We start from the raw sequence: 8,737 nt of genomic DNA on the forward strand, positions 1-8,737 counted from the left end.
TTGCCACGAAATGGAGTTGCAACACCCAGCCCACCTGCTGGTGGGGTTCCAGCTGAGGAGTGGCAAGTCCCTGTAACCACATTTGCACCAGCTGCTGCTTGGTACCCTTGCCACCTGGAGGTGAGAGACAGCCTGCAACCCCCAAGCTGTGCTCGTGCTGAAGGCTCCACATTCAAGATTCCATAAGAGAGTACTCAAACAAAAGGAGGCAGGCACCATCTTCCCCCCTCAAACCACCCATAAAGCTGTGACACAGAAGAGCAGCATAACAAACAAAAGCAACACATAATAACGGAAAATGCAGGAAGCGTAGGAAGGAAAAGGTGGCTTCAGGTAAGGTCTTGCTACAACTTCCCATTGAGATAGGCCTCAGCTTCCCACTGAGGTAGAGCTCAATATTTTCCTCTTGTTCTTTAAGACGCAGCCTCCCACTTCCCCAACCATTTCTGGAGAAGGAAAACAATCTTAATGATAGTCAAGTATCAGTCAAGACACAGTATAGCAGTCTGTTGACACATTAGGCATCACTGCTTGTGTTCCTAAGGGCAGAGAGGGGTTATGTTGGAGGAAGGGGATGGAATTACAGCAGACAAACTACACAGACAACTGACTGGATAAAAACAGGGTGTAGTTTTTTTTTGTTTACAGCAGATGGAGCATTTGGTGCAGCATAGGGTATGGATCCAATCAGGGGGACCCACCTGTCAGCTGATGAACCCATCCCTAGCTAGGGTTGCCAAGCTCCTGCTGGGGATGGGGGATCCCCAGCCCAGGAGGGCCACAACCAGCTGGCAGGGAGAGGATCCCCACCCCTGAAGAGCCCCATTGGCATGCGATGTCACCCAGAAGTGATGTCATAGTGCCATGGAAGTCACACCAGGAATGCTCTAGGACTGATACCATAGAGTTTTACTGTGAATCCTATAGTATTTCTGGTGTGATGCTCTAGGAATCGTGGTAAAACTCTATGATACCATAGAGTTTTAACACAAGTCCTAGAGCATCCCTGGCAACATCCCCAGCACGATGACATCACTTCCGGGTGATGTCATAATGCTGCATGTGCAAAGCGTGCATGAGAAACAAGACCCGTGCCAAAGCAGTGGAGGGACTTGGCAACCCTATCCCTAGCTGGCTTGCTGGGGGAGCCAGGAGAGGCAAGCAGGTGGTCCCACAAAGGTATAAGCATCTGTATGGAACCCACGCCATCTGGGAGTGGAGCTGGGCAACTGCCCCCAGGCTGGGCATGCTGAAGTGGCTCAACCCACAAGATTCCTTCAGAAGGGTTCCCGCTTGGGGAGGCAGGCATGCAGGCTCAGCCTCCCATTCAAATGTATCCAGCCCAATGCATAAAACCACCATAAAGCTGTGACGATGAACAAAAACGCACCATAGGAAATTGCAACATAAAGGGAAGAAGGGTTATTTGAAGCAAACAGAGAGATCAGCAGCATCTACAGGTGGGGCTTTAAAAAGACCACGTGCAGGGCTGGGTTGAAGCTGATGCTCACTCAGGCCTGCCCTCAAGCCCCACCAAGGGAGCCAGCAGACAGCCAGTGATCGGTTGGTTGCTTTCCAGTCAACCAGCCCTCCCTGGAGGCCACCATAAACTGCCATGGCTGGCCAGACGACACTACGGCAGAGCACAAGGATTCCTCTCTCCTACCAGAGCCCCAGCCCTGCAGTCACAAAGCAGCCACCAGTAGGTCAGTGGCCACAGATTGCATTCCTAAGGGCAGGAAAGAGTTACGTCAGAGGAAGAGGGTGAAATTACAGCAGACAATCTACAAAGAACATACAGTTTTGCTGATTACAGCAGATTGAGATTTGGCACAAATCTCAATTTTTATTTTTTACAAGAAACACACATCCGCTCCAAGGATTGCCCAATTTTTGAAACATCACCCTTACAGTTTCAGGCTCTTCTCAAGCTAGAGGAGTTGCTATACAGTTTGCACATGAGATCAACTTCACCTTAGAGTATGCGCAAGCTGACCCCCATACTGTCAGGCAGGTGTTATTCAGAGAAGAATCGTTTTGGACACTCAAATTGGGAGCTCTGGCTCCAGAAGGTCTTAATTCTATCTTGGATATTGTATGTTTTTTATAGGCAGTAGGGTCCATTTTGCATAAAATTAATTGTCATTTGTTTTTAAGAGCAATTCACTTTTGCATCAATTTATGCTCCAAACCAAGATCAAAAGGCCTTTTTAGATCCTGTATTTCAGTCTCTACTTTCTTTTCAGAAGGGGGAGCTGATAATTGGTGGTGATTTCAATTTTATTGTCAACGAGAAATTAGATAGAACTTTTAAAAATCCTAACCTCGCTAAGAATGCTTCTACAAAAACCAAATTCTCCAAATTATTCACAAAGTATCATATACATGATATTTGGAGAGAATTATACCCCTCTACCAGAGACCATACCTATTTCTCAAGCAAACATAACATCTTTACAAGAAGATATTGGATTTATATCCCGCCCTTCGCTCCGAAGAGTCTCAGAGCGGCTCACAATCTCCTTTATCTTCCTCCCCCACAACAGACACCCTGTGAGGTGGGTGGGGCTGAGAGAGCTCTCACAGCAGCTGCCCTTTCAAGGACTACCTCTAGCAGAGCTATGGCTGACCCAAGGCCATTCCAGCAGCTGCAAGTGGAGGAGTGGGGAATCAAACTTGGTTCTCTCAGATAAGAGTCCACATACTTAACCACTACACCAAACTGGCTCTTGTATATACTTGTATCAGACCATACTTTGAGGATGCTTTCTTCTGCAAACATTGGCCCTCATCATCTAACAGATCATGCTTGGATAGAATGTTGTTTAAACTTAACTTCAGCTTCAGACAGACAACAACGATGGTCAATGAATAAGTCAATTTTATTAAATAGTACAGTTAAAGATAAACCACATTTACAAATACAGATTTTTTTCAAAGACAATATTTCTCCTGATATGTGTCCTGACATTGTTTGGGACACAATGAAGGCAGTATTGTTATTATTTCATTGACAGCACATCTAAAAAAGGAAAGACAAAAAACCCCCAAAGCTTAAGTCATGTCACGTATCACCTTACTTGAAAAATTACATAAAAAGTCCAGTAATAAAAAGTCTTATTCCAAGCTACTTGCTGAATGGAAAATTTTGGAATCTTTGGAGACTTCTCAAATCCAAAAAAATCTACTGTTTCTAAAACAACGCTGCTGGCAACGCTCAGAAAACTATACTAAGTTGCTCGCTTGGCATGTCAGAGACAAGAAACACTTCTTAACAGTTCATTCCATTAAAAATCCAGAAGGCATCTTACAGTTTTCACCTAAAGACATCAACTCTACATTTGCAAAATCCTATGAAAAGCTATATAGTTCAGCTAACCTGGCTCCAGATGATATAGAGGCATACTTATCCTCAAAGGGCTGTTTTAAATTTCTTTCTCAAGCTTGTAAGGACATAATGGATGCTGACATTACATTGGATCCACCCAAAGCCACGAAAGCACACAACCCAATAACTTGCTGCAAAAACTTATATCAATTGATGGAAAAACAAGTTCATGCATTTATTCACACATGCTGACTCACTCAAACAACCCACACAACCAATAAACAATACATAAGAAGCACTTGCTGTCGGAAATTCCAGGCTGTGAGGATACTCCTTTAATAGGTTTTAGAAAGACTCCCAGCTTAAAGGACTATTTGGTGAAAGCTCAAGTTCCAAAAAAGATAACGCCGCAGGGGGGAGTGACACCTAGTGGCCATTTTAAACGTGGAAGGTGTTCAATTTGTTCCCAGTCTTTAGAATTCAAGGAGTTTGTGAGCCCAAATGGGGTAAAGATTAAATTAAAATATTTCATGACCTGTCAAACCCGAGGGGTTGTGTACTCTTTGATCTGTGATTGCCAAAAAATCTCTGTGGGGAGCACTATCAGATCTTTAAGAACCCGTATACTGGAACACAAATCAAGGGTCCGTCTGTCTGTGCCAGACGTGCCTCTTGTAAATCATTTTGCCCAAGCCCACCATGGTCCTGGGGATTTCAAATTCGTGGCTATAAATAAGGTTCCTGTTCAGATGGAAAGCCATACTGTCAGGCAGGTGTTATTCAGAGAAGAATCGTTTTGGACACTCAAATTGGGAGCTCTGGCTCCAGAAGGTCTTAATTCTATCTTGGATATTGTATGTTTTTTATAGGCAGTAGGGTCCATTTTGCATAAAATTAATTCAGAAATAATTTAAAACAACCAATAAATAACATTGTTGGTATGGGATATTGACATCTGTTTTTGGATCATTGAAATACAACAGCACAATTTGGAATCAATGCAAAAATGGTTTTTTGGAACATTCAGTAGGGCACCATAAATTCTTTATAAATGAAATTGGTAGTGTAAATTTCATTGTCAGTTTGGCTTTACAACAGAAATTGACTTGCAGTGTTAGAGCCTTTACAATGTTAGTGTTTTTATATATGAGCATTTATTAAAAATGGTTTTGATAATCCTAAAAGGGTAAAAAGGGTAAAAAATTTAAAATGGTATTTTATAGATCAATGTAATGAAATAAAGAACCATTGATTTGTATTTATTAAATTGTATTTTGAGAATCATAGAATTGTTAGAGTGTCATCAATCAAGATAGGATATAGCTGTCATCAATTTAGATTTTTTACATTTAGATTGTCCACATTCCGAGTGCTCGGTCTGAGCGTTTGGGAATGCCAGCCATCCGTGCTTGACTCAATAAGTGTAATGTGATTGTATCACTTTGGTAAGCGAAACGTGGGGATGCTAGGACGCAATTGTAAATGAGATTATGGAGTGATGGGAGTTCTGTTATGTATAATGTTGTATTTTGAATTTTTAGTTACAGTCCCTCTAGTATGCATGCGCCTGACGAAGCAAACAGGGAAACAAATATTTACCAGTGTACCGTCACACAGATACATCCAATGGGGACTTTTGGACTTTCTTTGGACTTTTGAAACACACCATGGAGCCCTTGGAATTGATACTGATCTTCGTCCAAGAAAGCAACATAGAACAGAGTTCGTGTTCCTTATGTATTGTTTATTGGTTGCTTGGATTGTTTGAGAGGGTCAGCATGTGTGACTAAATGCATGAACTTGTTTTTCATCAATTGGTATAGGTTTTTGCAGCAAGTTATTGGGTTGCATGCCTTTGTGGCTTCGGGTGGATCTTTCGTACACAGCCTCCTTGTGTGTTGTTTTTTGACATCACATTGGAAGAATTGAAATCTACAATTAAAAATCTAAAAATCAATAAATCACCTGGTGTTGATGGTCTATCTGCTAAGTCTATAAGATTTTTAATCTTTCTTTGATGGAACATCTGCTAACTATCTGTAATAATGTTCTTCATTGCGGCTTACTTCCTGCCTCTTGGAAAGAATCCTTGATCGTGGTCATTCCAAAAAAAGACAAAGATCCAATGGATCTGGCTTCTTGTTGACCAATTGCCTTATTAAATAATGATGCAAAGGTTTTTTTTTTTACTTTATCTATACTAGCTAACAGAATGAAAAAGTCAATGACTATATTCTACCTGACCAGACTGGCTTCTTCCCTTCAGTTTTGAAAAGGTGTTTGACTCGGTGGAAGTGCCTTATATGTCATGTTTACTTAGGAAGATGGGTTTGGGCATCCCTTTTCTAGAGTGAGAGTTAATGAGTATAACTCCTTTTCCTTTTATCCAATGAGAAATTCAAGGCAAGGATTCCCGTTATCGCCTCTGATGTTTGTTCTGGCCGTAGAACCACTTGTGAAGAACACAGAAGGAATGCTGTCTTCTCTGGAATTAAAATGGGAGAAAGAGAACATAAGATTAGCCTGTAGATGATCTCTCATTATATATATCTGATCCTTGTCGATCCTTGCCAAGAATTCAAATTTGGAAACATCTCTGGTCTTCACACTAATTTCTCCAAATCTGAAATTTACCCAATCTCCTTACCTTCTGAGATAATCCTTCTCCTATAGTTGGTGTTCCTCCATGTGGCAGCATTTGGGGGTTGAAATTCCTATCAAATTGAATGATATTTTCAAGCAAAACTTTGATAAGTTACACTCTGCAGTTACTGACCAACTAAAAGGATGGAATTCACTTCACCTGTCCTTGCCGGATCTCATCCACCATGTAACATGTTTCATCGTCCCAAAATTTTTATTTCTTTTCCATGCGTTACCAATTTTTATCCCTGTTGTTGCCTTTAATAAATGGCAAAACTCATTATCTTCCTTTGTCTGGGCTTTCAAAACATCATATTTAAACTGCCGGACACTAAACAGACCATCCTACTTGGGAGGCGTTGACTTACCCCTTTTGAAGCTGTATCACCAGGCTTCAATAATCACCAACATTGTCCGTATTCTGCAATCTGATTCTCTGACTGACTGGATGTTAATAGAACAGTCTTTTGCTGCTCCTCTTCACCTAAAAGATATCTTTTGGTTGTCTGCTGCACTTAGACCAAAACTTGCATGGAAAAACATTTTTTCTTCAAGTGATGCTTCAGACCTGGGACAAAAACAGAAGATCTCTTGTTCCTGATATCTTTATGTTTTCAACATTCACTGAACAACCTTGGTTTGCTCCTGGAAATGTCCCGGGGGCCTTTGACGAACGGATAAAGGCAGGCTTCTCCTGTCCAATAGACCTGATTCACAATGGTGTGATTAGAGACAAGACATATTTTGATACCTTCATGGCTAATATAACGCCTTGGTTTTGATATTTGCAACTTAAAAATATGGTTGAACATTTATCTGAAACTGGTATATTGGCCAGACTTCTGTCTGCCTTTGAACAACTTATATCGTTATCTGCTGAATTTGCGAAAGGTCTTCTCTCCAGGTTATACAAAATTTAATAGCATCAGACTGCAGTCAACCAGTAGGTATTCAAATTGCCTAGAAAGATGATATTCAGAAAGACATTCCTCTTTGATGAAGATATGGCAATCTCTGGTCAATTCTACTTCTGTTTTTAACATTCAAATACATTTTTTAAAAAACTATCTCATATTGTTATCTCTCCCCCAGACGGCTTCATCAAATGAATAATCAGATCAGTCCAGTATGCTGCCCATTCTAGAAAAATACTGAAAGCCTCAAAGGCTACACAAGCAACTGAGTAGCCCATGAGCATACCCTTATCAATGTACCACAAGTTATTCAGCCTGAAATCCAGCAAGCAGTGATCACTCAGATGGAGTGGTAAGGGCCAAAAAACAGACTGGACATCACATTTTGCCATTAGGGCCCTTGGACCACAAGCCCAAACTATGTTCATGGCACAGTCAAATTATGCATAATGTGCAGAGTACTATTCCTGAGGGATGGCCTCATTAAGAGAAAAACCCTTTGGATAGAACAAAAGGTGAATTAAACAATACTTACCTGGGGAATTCTTATGAACCGCTGTCAAAAATCCAAACAGAGAACTGAACACTTCTTGGCCACTTCAGCAGCCACAATGTCTTGCAAATCGCGAGCAGATTTTAAGTTACTGGTTACAACCCCCACCCCCATGACAGGTATTTTGTGGTGGTGTTCTCTATATTCTTAGAGTGTCCACATGCTCAACAAGGCTGGAAACCCCATCTCCTATGCCAAGACAATCATGAAAGCAAGTCCTATTTGTGTCTGGTATGTTGTTTTTGTTGTTGAAGCTGCTCACTATGTTAGCTGGCAGACTGCTGGCTCCTCATTCCACTTGAAGAGTTGTTAACCTTCACCCTTGCCTAACAAAGACTGGTTTCCAGTAATGGGAAGAGAGGGGCTGCTTACTACCTTAACCTGTAGATTGCCAGTTTTTCAATTTTTTGTCTTAACTTTTGTTTTCAGAGCTTTTTTTTTTCCTGGTAGAATGGGGTTTTTTTTTCAGTTTTGAACTCTGTAGCCATAGAGGTGTGAATAGGCTTCCCACTATGGCATGAAGCCTCCTGCTGATTGCTGTCATTGCCCACTGAGCAGCTGTGGGAAATTTTTTTAAAAAAACACACCAGTATCCTCTTTATCCTCTGTACTTGTGTATCACGGCTGGGTAGAACTTGAAAGTGATTATAACTAGCACTGGGAATCTCTGGAAACTGCCATTGTACCTGGAAGTGACATAGTGATGTCAACGATATCACTGATGTTGCATGCTCCACCCCATGTCCCTGCCTCCTGCCACCAGCGTGAGCAGTTTGGTGTAGTGGTTAAGTGTGTGGACTCTTATCTGGGAGATCCAGGTTTGATTCCCCACTCCTCCACTTGCACCTGCTGGAATGACCTTGGGTCAGCCATAGCTCTGGCAGAGGTTGTCCTTGAAAGGGCGGCTGCTGTGAGAGCCCTCTCCAGCCCCACCCACCTCACAGGGTGTCTGTTGTGGGGGAGGAAGGTAAAGGAGATTGTGAGCCGCTCTGAGACTCTTCGGAGTGGAGGGCGGGATATAAATCCAATATCTAAATCTAAATTAGGGGCACAGTCACACACTAAATAATGCATTTTCACTCCACTTTCAAAGCACTTCCCAACTGGATTTTGGTGTGTGAAATGGCAAAATCCACTTTCAGTTTCTGGATTGAAATTTCATTATTTAGCATGTGTGACTGCACCCCAGGATTTAGCATGATTGTGCAGGAAATAAATGTATAAATCTCTCTCTCTCTCTTGCATCCTCCCTGGCAAAGTGTAGTGCCTTCCCTTTATAGGACTCCCTGACCTCAACCC

This window comes from Heteronotia binoei, chromosome 8 (genome assembly GCF_032191835.1).
Source record: "Heteronotia binoei isolate CCM8104 ecotype False Entrance Well chromosome 8, APGP_CSIRO_Hbin_v1, whole genome shotgun sequence".
NCBI lineage: Eukaryota > Metazoa > Chordata > Lepidosauria > Squamata > Gekkonidae > Heteronotia > Heteronotia binoei.